We start from the raw sequence: 17133 nt of genomic DNA on the forward strand, positions 1-17133 counted from the left end.
CTCGCAATTCGGCGTTAACTTGACCTTCGCTAAAATGTGTGTTGGAGGTATCCGATCAATGCTCTTGTCATGTCCACACTAAGAATTGGTCCAGGCCACCGTGTACTCGTTAACCATGCAATCACCAGTTTGGGGAACTTCTTGCTAGCGCATTCAAGCCGTTACCTTGCAGAGCTTGACCGGTGCTTCACTTTCATTTCTCTAGTGCTTTTTTTTTACTGTGGCATCGTAATCCCGGCAGTATAGAATTGAGCCTTCTCTGTCCACAGTATACGCGCGGTTTACGTCAAGAACGTCGAAAACTCACTGTAATGAAAGTACTTCTCGAATAGGCAAAAAAAATCTCGCTTAGACGGCACCGCTAGGCCCAGTGCCCTCCACTAATGGATCTGCACTGTTATTACAGGAAACCACCCAGTTTCGCCCATTTATTCACTGCTTATTTTCAACTCTCACTAAATGCTCAGCAGGATATAAAGAACGTGGGAAGTACTCACTGCGGCTGTTTTGTCTTGAGCACAGGGGGCGTTAAGTGGCCTACTACTGCTGTTATTGCATGGACGTCCGAAATATGCTTATGATGCTGTGGATGATTGCGAAGAGAATGCTGTGCCAAGTTCATTGGAATTGGCTAAAGAGCTCAGTCGTGGAGCTGCCTATGGGTTGTGTATGCCTTCTATATATATAACACTTTCATTCAATCGGGTTAAATTACGACCTTCAAATGAGCGCTTCATTCTTTTTCACACTGTGGCTTGCTAGTATAGTGAATGCGTATTGGGATAAATGATGTTATCATGGCTACCCTAGTGTTATTTTTTATTTTCCGCAAGTCTGGTCTTTCGCCTGCAGCAAAGTGAGTGTGCTATCCACGTGGGCCGGAAAGAGTAGACAACTCGAATGTCATGTGTATGGTCTCGGTGATCCGGGCGCATTTGGAAGCGATCCTACTGGTGCGGGATCCAGCAAAGCCCCCTGTCAGCCGAGGTTGACTAGTCTGGGTTTTTATCATTTTCTTGAGTACAATTACCTACATTTACATTCTCGTCCCCTGGTTTATTTAGTATTGTGTTTTGTCACCCGAAACAACTTGCATTATTTGCCTTCTTACGAGGATAATTCGTGGTGATTTCTTAGTTGTCTTTTTTTCGATAGATTCTTTTCTCACCATTTTAAAGTATGTGGGGGTAATTTGGTTGCTACGTATAGACTGGCTGATTTATAACAATGTAATCTAAAAATAGCGCTTGATTATTTGTGCAATTGCAGTTATTTGTCCTGCTTCGTACCATCGACTGTTTCACGGTGAGTGAAAGTACTCAAGGAATAAAGTCAATCATTCATTACTTTGTCTTAAAACCTCACACTTTTCACGTCAAAATTTGGCACCAACCGGCATGCAGGACGCCATGGCCGATAACACCATTGCGGTGAAGCGTGGAGAGGCCGTGCCATGCACTCACCAGCGGGACTCCGTGTCATGGGACCGTCATGGTTCAGTGGGCTGCTCGAATGGGTGATGAGACGAGATGCGCAGTAAACGTGATTTAGGGTAGCAAGAAGGTTAAGGATTACAAATAATTTTAGTGTTCTTATTCGTAATGCGAACCTAATCTATCGGCTAAAAGTTCTGTGATTATCTGCACAGCTTCAGTTATTCACTTTCCACGTTTGCCTGATCTGCAGCATTTAGAGCCAGGATATTGCCTGGACTGGCATAATGTGCTCATTCTAGTTAGTGGTGCGTTGTTGTTACGGTTCATATTTAAAATGGCTGCTTAGCGCTTGCCTTGAAAACGTACTTTTTACGTTTTTCTTCACAAAAAAAAAACGAAAAAAAAGCACCAGCCTTCATAAATGAAGAAGTATTTGTGATCTCGATTTATTCCGAGTGGCTAGTAGTTTAAGGCATCGTTCATATATCATCGGGCTGCGTACCTGCATGAGTTTGAAAAATCTTGATGCAAGAAAAATTAATCAAAATATAAATGATGTAAATTTTATGTAAACACAAGCTTTTTTTTCGCCTGATTAAGTTCCAGAAGCCAATGTTCCTTTTTTGTTGACGTGCAGCTTAAAGGTATGTTTTTCACCGCGTGCATTGAGTGCTTGGCATAGGCTTTTTGTATGCATATTTTGCTCATTGCAGAGAAAAACCGTCTGCTAGCTGATTTTGTATTCCTAATAAACGTTTTCGTTGTCTATGTTCTTGGGCAAGAACGTAATCGGGTTTTCGCCCACTTATCTAATCGAAGGGAGATGGCTGCCTCGTCCCCCTGCATTGCAAATCTAACAGCTTGGAAGAAAAAAACTCTCATGGTTGCAGACATCGATATTGCTCTTCGAAAGCGCACAATTGTCTGCTATCCCGGCCATGACTGTGAGTTCGTAAGGTGTCTTGACGAGTGTTTATTGTACGAGGTTGAGCTTCACGACATGTGCAGCAACTAGCACATTATTGCAAAGGTAAGCACGCAGCGTAGCGAACGTGCAGTTCTCCAATGAAGACGTGCCAGTCAAACTGACCGAGAATGTCAGTTGAGCTGAATTGAAGAGGATTAAGACAATGTATTAATTAATGAAAGCAACGTAAGCCTACAATTTCTATCGGCGAAGCGTTTGTGCAGGTCGAGGATGACTTCCCACTTTTCTTGTCGAGAGCGAACGGTTACCTTCCGAAGCAGGCCTTCCTGTGCTCCCGCTCCGGCACCACCTCGTTAAAGAGCCATACCGGTGGGTTGCCTTTATATGCGCCTGCACGCTGGTGATAGCGGAGATGAAGAAAGTCTGGTATCTCTCCGAACCCTTAACGAGCACCCTGTACAGAGTGGACGCCGACGTCAAAGTGGCGATCAATTTGCGGTGCATAGAGAATGCCGAAACGCTACGACATACTGTAGTCGGTCTGTCACCGCCAGTGTATTATGTCTCGTACAGCTGAAGCCGAACATCATGGCGCCCGTGTTGTTGCGAAAATACATCTCATGGGTCGAAATGATCAACCCAGCAATATGCCGGATCCGTGGTAGCAGTGGTATCTAGACAAAACAACGTCACACGTCTCCTCTTCATACAAAGTACAATCGCGAAAATCCTGCCCCTACTGCCAATGCCTCAGTTCAGACGAGGTTTCTGCCATTTCATTAGATTCCGTACACATTAGGTTTTATGAGCGAGGTTGTTGAAACCAGGAAGCGATTGTGAACTCCAGGAAAATTACAAGGTTTCAACGTTGCTAAACAAAATATTGAGCGAAAGCATTAGCTGCGGGTGACAGGGCGTTCATGTCCTTTTTCCTTCCTCAGCCCACATATAAAGCCCAGCTTTAACCAAGTCATATGAACGTGCCTCTCCATCAACCCTTATCCTATATGCTCACATTCCGAGTATCTGAATACTGCCTGTAAATAAACTGTGAATATTTTGGGAGATACCGGGTCTCCTTGCCTAACACCATTTTTTATGGAAATTCTACAGGTTTTCCCACTAAATTTAATTCTTATGACAGCGGAAATAATCTGAGCACAGACTGATATAATCTAAGCGCCGTATAATATAATTCCAGTGCCAAGCATTTATTCAAGGCGCCAGCGTATTTAATCCAAGCGCCACATCGTATAATGCCAGCGCCAACCAATTTAATCCCAGTGCCAACGCAATTAATACAAGCTCCAGCGAAATTAAACCGGGTGCGAACAAATTTAATTCTCATGTGGAAAATGAATGCGGTAGGGCGTTCCAAAGCCCAAAACATTGTATCCTAAAATAAATTGAAATTTAGTTTCCATTGCAGACTATGCAATGAGTAAGCGAAGTGTCAACTCATAGGATGGCTTTCGTCAATGTTATGACAAACATTGCCTTGATGCAAGTGCTTTAAAAAGCCATTCAAAACGCATAATCTGGGCACTGAATTACTGCAGGGTCTCAGAGCTGTGGCTTACTGACTCTTTATTCACAGAGAACAAATTAGCCCACAAATATGCGCACTGCTGATTACAGAATATATATAGCATTAAAATGTCTTCGATGAAAGACACAATTATTTTATCACACATATAAAAAAGTTTTAATAAACGATATCCAATTTAGCTATATGGAATTTCATCAGCCAAACGATAAACAGCCAATGCCAAAGAGTTTCAAAGCAGACGGCAAGTTTTGCGCCTAAGTTTACTCGGTGCCAATTGTCGTCTGTTTTTGCGCCATGTTAGGAGCATGGATGAATGCATAGGCACGTGAATTCACTATTAGAAATAGGTGTACTGTCTTTTGCAAGAAATAGAAATGTTTTCTCAAGAGCAAAAAAAAAAATTGCTAGAATCACAGAAGACGAGATATTTCAAAGAAGGCGGCAATCTAATTGACGCCTCCGTTTTGTGTGCCGCATTGTCGTCTCCATTTTTACTGTGTGAATAGCTGTAAATAGTACTGGGGAGATTGTGTCTCCTTACCTAACACTTTTGTTTATGGGAATTTTGTTACTTTCTTTATGCAGAACTATGGTTGCTGTGCAGCCACTATATATATCTTCCAGCACTTTCACGTACGGCTCGTCTACCCCCTGATTTTGCAATACCTGCATCACCACCGAGGTTTCAACTGAGTCAAATGCTTGTTCGTAATCAATGGAACGGAAAATGGTAGGGGTAACATTAAGAGATAGGAAGCATGCAGAGTGGGTCAGAGAAATAACTCAAGTTACCGACATTCTAGTGGAAATTAAGAAGAAGAAATGGACATGGGCAGGACATGTAGTGCGAAGAGAGGATAACCGATGGTCACTGAGTGTAACAAACTGGATTTCAAGGGAAGGAAAGCACCTGCGAGAAAACGTGTAGAGACCACGCACTTTCACAAATCTGTACGTCCACTTCTGCTGATGGTGAAGCGGTCATTTCTGCTTAAGGTACTCTCCTAAATGTACTTGCCATCTTGCCCAAACGATTTTGTCTGGCGCATCGTTTTGCATAGAAAAAAAGCAATCGTAGCGGTTAGCGTTGTCTTTCCATTGTTGCTCAAAGCTGTACGTGTTGGTTCAATGCTGCGTACTAAAGCTCGAACGTGAAACCGAAGGAGGTTCTTGCCGCTATCAGCCTCTCTCGACCCCCCTGCCGTTCACCGGTCGTTTGCACAGAGCGTGCGTAAGCCAACAGCGCATGTGAGAAGCGCCAGCACAGTCGGTGTCAAAGAGGCGGAGGAAGAGGGCGGATGTTTACTCTGCGCGTGCCTTGAGGCCAAATTACAGGCTCCGAGGAGCGCGTTTCATCGTACTAGTAAAGTGCCTAGAAGGTTTCTTCCAAGTGAGCCGTGCGCCAGCTCAACGCAAAACCAGGGCGTGGCACCACAGGCGATGAATACGCGTAGCTGGCGCCAGGTGGAGCAAGCGCATGGGAGGGTGCCAGCCCAACGCACTTGGCCTGGCTGAGGCGGCTGGTGAATGCGTGGTGTACAAGTTGTTAAGGGCCTCTTTTCGTGTTTTCGTGGTGTGTATGGCGTGTTGTGTGCTGGAAGCTTCGACAACAGTTCTGAACGAAGACTGAAGCAATCGAAAATGTCTACGCCGAAGCGCCAATGTAAAGAAAAAACATGTTTTGTGCCGTTATGCAGGAGCGGCTACCGTTCAAACAAGAACCGTGTTTCTCTATCTCTATTTACTGCACCAACGGATACTGCGCGGTTTGCAGTGTGGGAGAAGAATATCAAGAGAGAAGATAGAAGGCTGACACCTGGCAGTGTAGTGTGCGAGAAACACTTTGAAGAAAACTGTATTGAGCGCTCCTTCAGGATCACTGTGAATGGAGACGCGAACGAGCTCCCTCGTGACAAACCGCGCTTGAAGTCCGACGTTGTTCCGGTAATATTTGATGAATATCTGAAGCACCTTCTCCCCAAACAGGCTATAAAGAGAAAGACGAGGCACATCTGCAAACAGCAGCCTGTTGTTAAACGGCGCAAGCGAACCAAGTCTGTGGCCGCCGAGCTCGACCCCGTTGTGACAGGCGTCGGCTCTGAGAACGACGAGCACGCTTGTGATTCTCAAAATGGAGATGCGTCCGAGGGAAGGGGTTGGAACCCTGAAGGACAGAGTGCTGCTGAATCGCCAAGGGATGCCTCTGCGCAGCACAGTCAAAGTTGTAATGGGAGTCACCATCCGTTCTCCGGTGTACTCGTTCCAGTAACGTGGATGCGGGTGCCTCATGATCCTTCTGGCACGCTGGCCTACGCCTGCTGCGAAGCGGAAGAGAACAATTTTTTAAACCTCTTTATGCAAAAGATGGTCACATTTGGAAAGCCTCTGCCCGAGCGGGGATCAGTGATATCCACTGTTTACGTGAGAGGAAGAGAGCAGGCGAAGCTCGTGCTTACAAATCGTGAAGAGGCTGAATTGTTGATACGCGAAGTCGCCTCAAAAGCTCTTTGCGGTTTATGTGGTATAAAGCCTGCAGGTCGAAAGTACATGACATATAGAGACAAGTACTTTGCAGAGAAATGCCAAGTATTCACTGAGTCTGCAGGTGAATCTTGTGCTCGGTGCAAGTACCAGCGACTACTGGCACAAAATCAAATATGCAGAGGCAGGAACAGAAGGGCGACCTGTAGCGAACAGAAGGGCGACCTGTAGCGGAGAGAAGCGCAAGAACCTATCTCGCACTCTTTTAAGGACGCGGAAAAAGCTGGCGACTGCTCGGGCACAATTGGCACACATGAAAGAGATGAACGAGACACTTAATCAGCAGTCTTTTGAACCCAGCATTAAATCACTGCCTAAAAAGCAGTAGCTGGGCGTTAAGAACTGCTTTCTCGCTGCACGTCGAAAATCGCAGAAGGGCATAACTTATGACGATGAGTGGATCATTGAATGTATCATGATGCGAATGCAGAGTCCTAAGTTCTGTGAGCACCTCCGTAAAGAAAATATCATGGTTCTGCCAGGCCGCACATGCCCCCAGAAATATTTGCAACGGTTCAGGGGTGGCTTCGACCTGAGCCCAAAAATATTTTCTTCCTTGAGCGAGAAGACAAAAACTATGGACGACTTCAGCTGCCATGGGGGCCTTGTTTTGGATGAAACAAAGCTGTCAGAACATCTCAACATGAAAACGGCGGGTGAGTCGAAGTTTCCCCTTAAGTATGCACCATGCCGTGTACATTATTCTCATAATAGTTGGTTGTTGCAACTGCCAACAACTGTCACGAGAGGAATGCTGAAGTTGTCAGAAACAATTCTTTCGTGCTGTATCCTCCGTCGGCTTAATTGTGGTGTTGGTGCTTCTTGCATTACCGGAAAGCAGCTAATGCATGAAGTTGATCGTATCCACATTATGTTTATTGAATTCAGGTGATGTGGAAGGATTTGTAGACCTTGGCGACTACACATCCGCAGAGAAGAAGGGAGTCCGGCAGATCACGGAATGATTGTCTTGTTTCAGCCATACGGTGGTAAGTTATCAACGATTATATCCCAGACGTAATGAGCATGCACACGTCTGATAATATTTGGTACTGCTTTTCTTTTATTAGGCAACCGGACTCAGATCCTTGGCGTATTCGCATTAAGGGGTAACGTCAAAGCATCAACATTAGCTAAAATAATAGTGGGTACTACTGTTCTCGCTGAGCAAAGTGGACTGTATGTGGACTCGATCACTTATGATGGAGCAACTTGGAACCAAAGCATGTGGCGGCTTTTTGGAATACAGGGTAAGGTATACAAATTTTGCGGTATGCAAAGGTATTTGTGCACCATGTTGTGTACACAAATTATTGCTTATTTTCATGGATAATTTACTATGCTTTGTCGCTTACAGCTTCAGCAAGTGCCATCAGAAACAGTACCAAGTACCCAGTCGATGGGAAAAGGCAACTATTTTTCATTTCAGATTTTCCAAACCTACTTAAGAACCTTAGGAATGGATTCATAACTAAAGGTTTCCTAACACCTTCTGGGCACGTCCACAGTGGCATAATTGAAGCAGCATTTCAAGAGAACCGTGACGCTGTCACGCTCAAAGCCATGCCTAGCATCACGAACGTTCACCTCAAACGAAATTGTTTTGAAAAGATGAAGGTCAATATTGCCTTCAAACTCTTCAGTGATTAAGTGATTAAGGGACTTTTTGTTCACAGGAAGCGCATTGAATGTTGTTATAAGGTAGTGCAACCAACGGAAGATTTCATAAAGAAAATTAGCAGACTTGTTCGTGTGATGAAATCTAGAATAAGCGCGAAAGCACTGAGGCCTGGTAGTGCAGACGCACAATTTCTAGAAGACTTCATAGCCTACCTGGAGAAGTGGGAGGTGCATGCAAAGCCGGCAGGCGGTGGGTTTTTGTCAAAGAGCACTGCTGCTGGTTTTAGAGTGACTGTCAAGAGCACCCTAGATCTAATGCAATATTTGACTTCAGTTGTAGGGTACTCATACTTTTTACATCCCGTCTGTGCCAAGATAAACTAGAGAATTTATTTCGTATAATCAGACAGTCATCTGGTTGCAACGATCATCCTACAGTCACTCAGTTTTTAATCACAGTAAACTTATTGACTATGTATAATCTTGCTAATCCACCAAAGGGAGGAAATTGCTCGCCAGAAGTGATAAATGCATTGCTTAACCGGCGAGAACAGTCTCAAAAACCCCCAAAATGCATTTTGGACACTGTAGATGATTTCTTGGACCAAGAGAAGGTTAGCGAGCTGGAAGTAATTATTCAGGCTCTTTGCTCAAATGAGGATCATGTCGGCTACACCGAGAAAAGGAGCAAGAGTACTTTGATGTATTACGCAGCAGGATATGTGGCACGAAAATTTATTGCTAAAACTGTTTGTCCAGATTGTACAAAGCGCCTGTGTGTGTCTAGAAGGGAAGCAGATGCAGATGCTAACTCGTGCTTAACAGCCCACTTCGACAACGGTAGCCTTATATATCCGAGCCAAGCACTGTCCCTAGCTGTGACACTCATGGAAAATGCTTTTGCTTCCTTCTTCAGTAAACAGAAACTACATGCAGGAAGCTTGTGTGACTGCAGAGCACCTTGAAGCATTGACGCTACCACAACTTGGTTGCACAGAGCATGAAAGAGCCACATTATCCCAAGTTGTGAAGTTTTATGTACTGCTTAGATTTCGTTTTTTTTGTGAAAGGCACAAACAAAGAAAGGGGTGCTCAGAGTCAGAGGCAAAAATTGCTGAAATTACGCCACTGCCAGTGACTAGCCGATTCGCAGAGTTGAACTGCTGCCTTCCAAAGTTGTCCGATTTCGGATCTGTGTATGTGAAAAATAAATTTTTCTTTCTTGTTTTGCCATCTGTGTTCATTTTTCATTTTACACAATGCATTATTACTGCGTTTGCAAGCGATCCGCAAATATTGTCATGTCTAGGCAGCCTTAAATGCGCCGATCACTCGAGAGGAATTTCATTGTTGCAGATTTTAGATAAGCTGTTGCCGGTCAAGCTTCACACTGCTTCGTCAAAAAAAAATTACATTCAGTAAGTACCGCGGCTGACAACTGGGATCTACCACCCCAAGCATGCGAGAGAAAGCAAGCGAGTAGTGCTAGAGGTGCTCTTTTTATCCGAAAACAGTGTCGCATGCCGCAACAATTTTGTGTTCTTTAGGACACTTCCCGATGGACAACGAAAGCACAAACAGAAACAAAATAAGAAAGCGCAGCAGTTCTTACGGCTGCGAAAGAAGAAAGCGCGGAAGGCTCGCATCAATAAGCGGCTACCCGCTCGCACCCTCTCGCACGGTAGCGCCCCATGCGGCAGTCGTCGGCATTCATTGCGTGCGGAGCCTCTCGGTTGCTCGGGAATGACACACTAAGAAGAAAACCTTCTAGGCACTATAGTACTGGGCCTGCCGCTTTTGAGCTCGCACGATGTCGACAATCACCGAATCTTTCGCGTTGTCCCTTTATGTTGACTTTGCGAGTGCGTTTTTTTTCGTTTTTTTCTAGATATATAATCTCGCCTATTACTGGCTGTAATATACAGATAGTGATGCTTATTCGCTTATTTGTTCAAGTTTGTATTTTTCCCCTTTTTCTCAGTTTGGGGTTTGAACTGTTGTCATATTACTTATATGGATTCCGTTACGCGTGTTTTTACGCTGTGTTTTTTCTTGAAAGCAATTAAAGGCATATTGTAGCGCCCGAAGAAGAAGTGCGATCGCTTCGACAAAGACGACGACGCTGCTGCCCTGACTCGCACGCGTGCTGGTTCCGCTGTTGTTGTGCTGCACAGTGCCGTTGCCCTGGCTCCGAACCATTCATTGCTGTATCTGTCACAGCTAGTTTGCAACGTCGAGACAAAGCATCACTGATGATGAGATTGATGAGGACGAAGTGGCGCGCTCGTTTGCGGAAGATTAAGAAAAGAATTGCGTCGAAGGGGGGGGGGGGGGCTCACTGCCTAGCTCCTTGGCTGTCTCTCATTGTATCTATCTATTCCTCTTTTGTAAATATATTTCTCCCGGTTACAATAATATGCCACAATTTCAAAATCGTGGGCGATTTACAAATGCCGTAGAATCTTCAGATCTGCGTGGTGCGCTACGCCTTGTACCAGGGTCTTATGGAAGTGGCCGTAATTACTAGCGCAACATAATTATGTAAGATGTTTGAAACGATTTCAAAGCTGGTGTAGTGGAGAATAGGTGGAACAATTTTAAATAATGTTGAAACTTTATTTTCTACTTTCCTAAGAAATGTTCAATGTTCGTTGTTTTCTTTAAATTAGCGCGATAGTATCACTGTATTGAAACGTTATATAAATACAAGCTTTAGCTGTTTAATACATAACTATGCTGAGAACATAGTGTCGAATTATTGCTGCTCTGCCATAAACCTTTTTTGAAATAATTAGGTCTGCAAAGTAGGAAAATTTTGTTTCTTGAGCCGATTTTATAAAATTTTATAAAAACATCTACACTACCCTGAAAAGCGAAAAATGAATACAAATAAAAAACGTGCATATATTTAGTCCGTATATATTCAATTACTTTAACATATTTTGCGTAATTCATAACCAAAGTTGTCCGAAAGAGCAGAAAAGCTAAGCGCGGAGCTCTACCTCTTCATTATTAATTTTGTGTGGGCGGAAACACTTTTTGGCAGCAAAACCAATTGCAGATCTCTTCTTTCCAGTCATCAGACAATATTATGAAATTTTGAAATTATTATAAAAGGTGGGCCGACAATCTTTTTTTTGTCTTACGTGGAAACATTCTATTTCTTCATTCCTTTGCCACCGCCTAGCGCGGTTCGAAGGATCGAACTCTAAACTGATACGCGGAACAAAATAATTTGTTGTTTATCGCCGATATATATGTTGTGCGCCATATAAATGTACCGGGGCTTGTCATGCTCGCAGTCTGTGCGAAACACTTTTTTTTCTTTTTTTACCACCTTGCGAATGCCCAAAACTAAAATGGTAACCTCGAGAGTCTTCCGGCTTTTCGTTTTTCAGGGATTATGTTAGAAAGTATACACATCGTATTCGGTCCTTTCCCCATGTAAACAGACGATGCTTCGCGTAGTTCCTTATAGATAATGCAAAAGCACTAGAACAAAAAAGTGCCTGGAAACACAGTCATTTGTTCAATCAACTTTCCTTGACGCAACGTTTTCCTTCTCGACAATGAAAAAGCTAACTTCTAATCACTAATTTAATGTCACATTATCCTGCTATGACCACACAGTTTCGTTTTGTGTTTGCGTCCTCACTGACAACTAGATTTGTACTAGAGGTTATCTAGATCCAGGGATGTAATAGGCGTCTAATACAGGTATATTGGGTAGTGAGTGCTAGCCGGCTTCCTGGCCAACATGGCAAGCGGCAACCGTGAGCCGTCAAATTCCTGAGCAACCGTTGCCAAACAGGTCGGCGTTCAGTAGGGGTTACAAGCTCGGGCCATGGATGCTGGCCGACTTCTGCCCAACCTAGTACATGACCGATCATGGGCCACCCAATGGAGGAGCTACCAAGGCCAAATTGGTCGGCGTTCAGTCGGGCGCCCGAGCTTGGGCCTTGGTTGATGGCCGACTTCCGCCCTACCTGGTACATGGCCAACCATGGAATATCATTGGGCCGAGCACCAAATGGCCGCAGGTCGGCTGCCGACCAGCCGCCGATGATCGGTCATAGGTCGGCAGTCAGTCATTGCTGTCTGGGTATTAGTCATGAGGAAACTTAGCGCAGACGCTCTTCGGTTCTTGTTATTTATAGTTTCTTAAACAAACCTAGTTTTTCTGCTGCAGCCATGACGCCACAAACTCGGAACAGTCGTGCGTGCGTTGTGACGTCGTAGGTACCCTCTGCAGGTCACTGACGGATTTTGCGCGGCATTTTCAGGACCCGGTATAGTGAGGCGATGTGTCGCCAGATAATGCGGCATTTGCCTACTGCGATGTAGCAGGCAGACTCTATGCATATCCGGAGAGGGAGTTTGTGCTGGAGTAAAGACAAATGCTCGAGTACATGACAGAGTGAAAATTATTCAGAAATTCATAGCCAGGCTTTCTTAAGCTGGAGTATGCTTCCTGTTGTGCATGAGTAAAATATAAGAAGGTCGGCGAGCCCAATAAGGAATGATTCTATGTGCAAAACAATATATATATATATATATATATATATATATATATATATATATATATATATATATATATATATTGTTACGTGGTGGCATGACAAGCGGTGGAACACGGCGACACAACAGAATGACGTGATGACATGACGATGAAATATGCTTTAATGGCCAGCGGGCATGGCGCGAGCGCTCCGCCCCTCGCCACTGCCCGCTTCATCATCTTCGTAGCAATATTTTTTATATATATATATATGTATATGGATATTGTATGGGCATCATACGTATCATTACATTCGTAAAAAGCGAGGTGTGAGCTTCATCGACTTTCTCATATATTTATTTCATTTCGAGATTTCTATATTGTTGCATATATGCTCTGGGCTATTCTCGAAATAATGCGCCATGGATTTGGTGGGGGGTGGGGGCTAGACGCTATCGTCGGCTTCTAGCCCCGGTGTGCCAGCCTTAGCAGACTAAGCTGTGACCCCCAATCCGCGGTGCGAGATGTCGCCACTGCGGCGGGTTCTGCCCAGAGGGTGCAAACACAGAGTTGCAAACTCGAACAAGCTTTTATCTGCCCGTGTAATTATACATAGAAAATCAACAACACTAAAATACAACTGCCGTAGCGCGCTAAAGTCCCGCCCGCGTACGGGTCTAAAATAAAAACGCACAAAAAAAGGGAAGCACACACCAGGAGGGAGAGGAGTCTTCTGCTGATCTGGCGTGGCTCCGCGCCCACTGCTCGTTGCGGTAGGTGCGTACGGGGACCGGGTGAATCGGTGCAAGTGATGGTCTTCCTGACGGAAAATGGAACCGCGCCAGTATAAAATCAACCGCCGAAGACCCCGAGTAAGTTGCGACAGACGCCCTCTTCGGCTCGGGCCGGGGAGAGAAGGTGTCCCGGGTAGGTCGGGAGGAGAAAGGAAAACCCGCACGGTGTCGCTGCGGAAGACTGGAAGGCCAGGGTGGTGGCCAGTGTGCCATCTAACAGCACGCACCAGTCTCCCTAACAGCAGGCGTAACTAGCGTGGTAATTACGCGCGGTCGTTATAAAGGGGGCAGGGAATTCGTCTGAAACCCTTATCCTTCCTTCTTAAAACCACCGGGAACGCATAAATGGTGCCACGTGCACCGAGAGATATACTGAGTGGGGCCGGATAAACACCATTTAACATTCAAGTCCATTTAAAGAAAGAATACTACCGCTATAACGAGCGAACTTCCCGCTCGCGTACGAGGGTGAAGTAAAAAACCAGCAAAAGGGAAGCACACAGGAGACATGTGAGAGGAGTGTTCTGCTCACTTCTTGCTTGAGCGCTCGCCATGATGGCAATGCCACTTAAAGAATGGGTTTCAAATGGTTTTCTTTCTCTTTATGATTGCCCCGGGAAGATGAGGCACCCCGAAGACTTACGGTGTAAGCATGGGGGTAGGACCATGAAAGTACTTGTGGCATTGGGTGTAAACTGTCTCGCGACCGCGCTGGTGGAGATGTAAAGATGGCGTATTGGGTTTCGAAACGTAATTAACGGGACGGGGCACTCCAACACACAGTAGGTGCAATTATACGCTGGAAGAAATTTCAGTGACAGTCTGGCAATATTTGAGGGTACCCAGAGCTCACACGAGTGTCAAAGGAATAGCCATGTATCAGGTGATGGTTGTCGCGGCGGCATGTTTGATGGTACTGGGAAGCCGTCGTGAGTGTGCAGGTGAGTTCTCGATCGTCTGTGGTATGTTGGGCTGCTTGAGAAACAGGAGTATAATCCGATAAGTCTGGATTATATGGAAGTGTTGAATTCATTGTGGCAGAAGGTTGGCAGCGGTAACGGAGAAAGGAGAGAACCCAACAGTAGACTGCGTTGCGGTATTGTAAGCGTACGCGAGATGCAGAAGTACGAGATCCCATCTTGAGTTGTAGGATGCGTATGTACACAGAACACGTCGCCAATGGTACGGTTAAATAGCTTGGTGAAGCCGTTAGTCCGTAGATGGGCGGCTAGAGGTAGGACGCTGAATTGTATTGCATTCGTTGGGGAGGGCTTTCGGGTCACACAAGAAAAAGCATTCTCTGCCACTCAGTGCCTCACAAAGTGCGCCGTGGAAAAGCTAATCGCTGAAAAATGAAGGAGACTAGCTCTGACGCACTGCCAGATGGTAATGCAGCGGGTTCTGCATAACTCTTCAGATGATAGCCAAAATGATGACCAAGGTTTTGGCGGCAGCGGTGTTCGCAAGCGGTTTGTAGAAATTAGTGCTGTCGCGGTGGAACAAACGTGGTGGCCAGGGTAATGGCAGCAGCGCTTCAGCAGAATGATGAGGAGATGACTTGCGACGCTGACAGGCGATGTGTCAAAGTTATGATAAACTGCGCAAACAAAGGGCCATAACTTCCCTCGAAAATTCCTCTGATCACAAATGCCAATGCTCATTCGTTGAGGTTAGTATTACCTTCTGTGAGAATCACGCCGGAGCACCAGAATATTCTTTGAACGGCGACCCCCCACTCGCCATTTGCTAACAGTGGACCAGATAAACTGGGATAGAGAGGCGCCTGTTTGCAGAGGTCTAGTTTTTCTCTCAGGTAACGTCGAGTAAATGGAAAGAGCGACAGTCACGAAATATTGCTATTTTATTATTCAACATCTCGTGTTTACATTATGTTTAACGTTTTAGTAAAAGGTATTTAGTAGGTAAATTGTTGGGCATTTGCTCATCGTAGACAACTAGTCTTGCCATGGTGTCGGGTTATATTTTGAGTGCATCAGCCTACAGCTGGCGCGTGGGTGATAGGCCTCGACTACGTCCCGGTACGCTGCAGAGACCCAGCCGCCCACCACGAACAGCATCTCGTGCGGCACGCGCGGAACCCAGCGCTCAGGGTCCGAGCCGCCACAGGTCATGCAGGGAAACTGACCTGGATATGCTGCGGAGGCTGCAAGACAATTATGGCAAGGTGCACTGTTAATGTGCTCATAATAATTCAACAGCCTAAAGTAATGGAGTGAACCAATGGTGCATAAACATTCATGATAGACAAACAATATCGTCCCTCACATCACTACAGCCGCTGCAAACGGAAGCTATTAGCTCATGGCGTCAAGGGGAGTCTAAAGTTCTTAAAAGCTTCAATTAGGGACTGAGTAGTCACCACTGTTCACTTAGGCAAACTATTTTACACAATAAAGAGAGAAGCTTTCTAATGAGGCTGAAGGCCTGTGTCAATCAAGCACTCATAGACAGTCACAGGACTAATTAAAAGAAGCAATGCACATCTATCTTTGTTATTTTCCGCATGTCAGGGAGATAATGGAAAAATGTTTTCATAAAATTTGATACAAAGCAAAAAACGAAATCGGACTCTGACCATCTTAAAACACAGATATATCTCGAAAAGCCCGTGGGCTACTTGCGTGGCTGGGCTAGGTCTTGGATCATATTCTTGGTAATAAAGTGAATGCACTTAGCTGAAAGGCAGCAAGAGCGAATAAATTACTAGCATAGGGCGTGCGACTGTGACGTTGAAATTCTGTCGTTTTAACGTAGGTCAGGTGGCTAAAGACTGTGTGCGGAAAGGCGTACGTAACTGATTCCTTTGCTTAAGCGAGAAAACTATTATTTACGACACATGCAGTAAAATAAAATTGCAGAAGATAATTAAATATTTATTGCGAAGTTTGAGCGCAACTCTGGTCATTTCAGTTTTTCCATATGTCAAGGTAAAGTGCTTGGGAAAAACATGTCTATACATCTGCAGTTAGAACCTGTTCTATTTCCTCGCAAATGACAAACCTTACTTCCTCGTCTACTAAGCTTTGAGCAGTACATGAGTAAAGTGGTCATGTTAATCTCCTGCTTAGATATAGTTCAGCGCGAAAAAATACGGCCGACTGCTAAGGTCTTCGTTTAAGGTCATTATGCGCCTGCGTTGGTAGCTCCGGTTTGTACGTCCAGCTTTCGGATCTACATATGAATTTATGCACTTTACTCTCCCTCAGTCATTACACCCGCATTTTGTGTCTCTGTTATTAATCTCGCACATGCCTATCATACAGTAGTCAGGTGGTAAACTGTGGGAAATGTCACTTCATATTTACATAAACCCTCGTTTTAACCGACCATTGCGAACGTACCGCAAGCGCTTAGGGTCGGGATCCCAAGGTCCCGAGCTGGATTCCTATTTCAGCTTCTCATTTGGCATGTGCGAGATTTCGGTGCTACGAACTGGTGAAGCAGTCTACTACCTCTATGCCTGCAATCCAGGTGACCTGTGAACCCCTGTATATACCGGAGCCATGCTCGGAATTTTTAGCTCCCTGTGTCGAATACAACACCGGTGCCAAATTCTCGGCTGTACGGAGGCCTGCGCTCCGATTCAGTCAGCGAGAACTGTTTGCGATTCTTTGCAATCACAGCTCATTTAACTGTCCAGCCATACTGCCTTCCCCAATCCCTCCTTTCATTCTCGCCGCCATTTGATAAGCATTCCAGCAGTTTCGCCATGCCTTACAGCTTTCATGGTAGGTACTCGTGCGCTT

The sequence above is a fragment of the Amblyomma maculatum genome, chromosome 7 (assembly GCF_055883805.1).
Source record: "Amblyomma maculatum isolate TAMU_Amacu chromosome 7, ASM5588380v1, whole genome shotgun sequence".
Taxonomy (NCBI): Eukaryota; Metazoa; Arthropoda; class Arachnida; order Ixodida; family Ixodidae; genus Amblyomma; species Amblyomma maculatum.